Raw genomic sequence first — 4,045 nt, forward strand, 5'->3', positions numbered from 1 at the left:
GAAGGGGAAATATATTACATAATTATTGTTGAGCTCCAGTTATTATAGTATTTTGCAGAAAGTTTTTATCTTAATAATAGATCATATGAACAAAGTTTTACCATTTCAGACAGGAAGTCTCTAAATATGGTCTTGGTACATGATGTCAAACCACAGTAGAGATATTTACACACATCCTGTTGATCTATATGTTATTTTTATTAATGTGTGTTTATAGACAAGGCGGACAGAACAGCAGATTTTAGATGCTTTACTAGTGTTTTTATTACACAGATGCAGCATCGCTTAGCTTGTCTCCATATTTTATGGTTTCCAGGTGTTAGCAACATGTTACTGTCATGTTTTGAAATAAACCTTTTGGTTTTAGCAAGTAGTTTTCACTGCAGGCTGGTCATTCTGGGTTTTGTTGTTTGTCTGACAGAAAGCATCTGATGGATTTGTAATTAACCTAAGATGCAAAGAAATAAACCTTAAATCGATTAAACACATGCTGATAAGTGGAAAAGCAAACTAAAACTAAACATAAAAGATGAACAAAAATGAAACCAAGAATTTCTACAAATAATGAACACAATGATTTTCATGAAACTTTGTGTAAAAACATCTAGAAATAATCTGATTTGCTACTTTATTTTAAGAAAAAGCTGAAACAGGTTTGAAGTTCTTTCATCTTATTATTGTCCAGATCTCTCCATTTATCTGAAGCAGACCAGACCAGTTGGTCTGATGATCGTTAGCTGGGTTGAATTTCCCAAGTGGATGGTAACAAAACACACAAAATAATTATTTTTGAATTATCTTCACAGTAATCTATCATCTAAAAAAATTCAGAACTGCAGGGAATTTTTTTGTCTGTTTTTGAGTTTTGCAGACTGAGTGAAGCTTCTGCTCTGTTGTTACTTCACAGTTAAAGGAACCATCTACCAGAATATTCTAGAGAAATTCATGCTTCCTTCTGCTGCAGCTTTATGGAGATGCTGACTTCATTTTGCAGTTGGACTCAGTACCGACCCACACGGCTAATGGAACCAACAGCTGGCTGGAAAATGGACCTTCCTCCAACCCAGAAAAGGAATTAGACCAGAGGAAACTTTATACTTATTTACAAATCCTGAACCTAGTTTATATACTAGATAAGCATTAAATACTTTTTCTTCTTTTGCTCTTTTCTTTGTTTATTTTCTTTGTATTTCCTTTTAATTCATGTAAAGCACCTTGTATTGCCTTGTTGCTGAAAATGTGCTATATAAATAAACTGACCTTACAAAAAGACGAAGACCTGAAGGCAGATATTTAAACCTGGACTGGTCTCCTCCGTGCTACGCTGCACTGATGCAGTAATAGATAAAAACAAAAGGAGCCCAGAGCAGGAACTGAGGGCTGGTGTAAACCTTCCTGTAGGCTCATGTTCCTGTAATATAAACTTGTTTTTGTTGTAATTCCAGAAAATTGATTTCTGAGAATTTATTGGAAGCTGAAGCCATGAGGATTAAAATAAACTGGATCATTTTTAACAACAAACATTTGAATTTTACCCAGTTCTCAGAGTCTGCTGGCTTCACAGAGTTTAACTGCAGAGTTAAAAATAATCTGCTGAGTGAATCACAAACTGAAACAGCCTCTAGCAGACTGGTGCAGACAGAGAGGGGAATATTTGCATAAGCAAAAAACATTCAAATTTTAAACAGCTGTGATGTTGAAGTTAAAAGCCAGCAGTGTTTATGCAGCTGATTGTTAAAATCCAGACTTTATGTGACGTTTTGTTCTCTGGTTTCACATCAGAACCAGTTTGGTTAACTGGTTTCTCTACTTCCCTTTCACTGGTCAAGGTGAGGATCTATGCTTTGCTCTAAAAACTAAAAAACTTCTATGATCATCTCTACTAAATGATTTTAAATGTTTTAAGGACAAGGTGATTCATTTATGGTCTAAAATGAAAGAAGAAACCAAAAGGAGGGAACTGGACCAATAAATGTTCTTTATGATCCAACAACAAGCAGCTGCTCTTTTATCTCATGCAGCTGTTATCACAGCGTTTGTGTTTCTCCTCTTTGGGAGGCTTTGAGTCACTTTTCAGTTCCTGATCAACACAAACATTTAATTCACTCTGAAGGTGCATAACTATTTTTATATTGCAGGAAAAAAATTATTTAATGTCTATATAACTACATTCACTGTTCTGGGTAGATCCAAGTTTTACAACGTAAAGATGCAAATCATTCTGACATTTCAAAAAGAGGAAGAAGCTTCTTCCTCCTCCAAACTCACCTGGTTTAACCTGAACCGTCCAAACCACAAAAACAAACGTTAAAAACACAGAGGAGTTAAATCCAGACATCCTGACATTTGTCCTCTGTGTGTCTGTAGAGAAAATCTGCAACTGGAGGAGAAACTGGGTTTAGTTTCACAATCTGAGACGAGGAAACATGGAAAAACATGAAATATGAAACACTCCACAGCTTTGAGTCACTTTTATTTAAATGTTAAATTATATCAATAAATAAACTTTACTTACTTGTGGTGGTGGATCATAACCTCTGTCCTCATCAGCTGATATGATGGATTTATAAATGATCAGTAAAACCAGATGAATTCGTCCTGCAGCATGATGGCTCTTTGTCTCATGAAGATGAACTGAAAGGAGAAGCAGGAAGATGTCGAGTTTCATCAACCAGCGTAGCTGAGAGACGGTTGAGGCGCTGCAGGGGGAAACCAAACCAATCAGCTGTACAAAGTCCATATGAAGCCGTTCGGCCCCCAGGAGACAAAGGGACATGAAGAGGAGGGACTCAAAGTAAACAGACGCTCTGCTCCAGAGGGCGTTTCCTGAGGCTATTATAACAACAGATCAACTTTCTGAGAGCAAGTTCATAAAAATATTTAAAACTTCTGTCAGAGAAACAAAAAATTTATCAAAGAAAGACGTGAGAGTTTAAGCAGGTTTAATGTTTAAGTGTAATAATTGATCCTCAGAAGATAAAACATAAAAAAGGCTCAGGAAATAGTTTATTTGACCATCAACCATCAAATAAAGAAATATTGTGATGCACCACCATCTATTATTGAGATGGTAAAAGTGACAGAAAGATAAACATCAATATTAACATTTTATCAGATGATCGGCTCTGCAGAGCTGAAACATCGACGGCTGATGGAGGAACGTTAACCTGTTGCTGCAGGGCTGCATCCAAAACTTTCAGGTTTTTACTCTCAAGGACTGGACTTGGGCTTAGAATGGTCTAGTCAAAGCCCTGACCTGAATCTAACAAAGAATCTGTGGCAAGATTTAGTGACCATTTATTGTTTATTGAAGAACAAAATATTTATGTAATGACACCAATCATTTGGCAGAAAAACATTTCTGAGCTCATATAAATGCTTAGCTGCGTCATCTGCTGGACAGAAATGGAAACCACAGTAAAATCTTTACATTTCGAAAACAGAAATATCTACAAATAAGAGAAATAAGAAAGAACACAAAGGCTGCGTTCACACTGCAGCCTGAAGTGACCCAATTCCGATTTTTTTTTTGCCGTGGTCATTCATACCTCCAAATAAATGCGACCTGTATGTGTGAACGGAGAAACGACCTGAAAGTGTCCCACATGCGCAGTAGAGGCCCGCGGACGTCAGGTCACATTTGAATCGGATACGTACCGGACATGCAAGTGGCCTGGGTCGCATTTGAAAAGAATCCGGCCTCTGTTGTTCAGACTGTCGTAAAAAGACCGGATACACATCGCATTACGTTAAAAACATTGGAATTAGGTCACTGGCTCCAGTTTGAACAAATATTGTAAAGCTACATCACAGTTCATAAATCAGTTATTTATGTAATAAAATTCATTTTCTAGAGAAATAAACATTTCATTGATAAAGTTCTGAGAAAGTTTATCTGGTAGAATATAAAGACTATTTTTAGCTGCGCCCCCTGCTGGGCAGAAGATGAAACATAACTGAAATATCTCCAAATCTGAGAATCACCTGAAGAACATGAAGATCTGATCATTTAGTGAAACTACATCAAAGCTCATGAATCCTGTCG

General features: G+C 36.7%; 1 long non-coding RNA gene across 1 annotated transcript in view; it reads right to left on the reverse strand.

The window, feature by feature from the left end:
• Positions 1–2,712, reverse strand: part of LOC103131292 (uncharacterized) — a 4,906-nt gene extending 2,194 nt beyond the window's left edge. The window contains exons 1-2 of the long non-coding RNA XR_475349.2: positions 2,516–2,712; positions 2,269–2,380 (exon numbers count right to left, since the gene is read on the reverse strand). This is a non-coding gene — a long non-coding RNA (uncharacterized LOC103131292). The remainder of the gene's footprint in view (positions 1–2,268; positions 2,381–2,515) is intronic.
• Positions 2,713–4,045: the final 1,333 nt, after the last annotated feature.

This window comes from Poecilia formosa, unplaced genomic scaffold, assembly GCF_000485575.1.
Source record: "Poecilia formosa unplaced genomic scaffold, Poecilia_formosa-5.1.2 Scaffold740, whole genome shotgun sequence".
NCBI classification, from domain to species: domain Eukaryota; kingdom Metazoa; phylum Chordata; class Actinopteri; order Cyprinodontiformes; family Poeciliidae; genus Poecilia; species Poecilia formosa.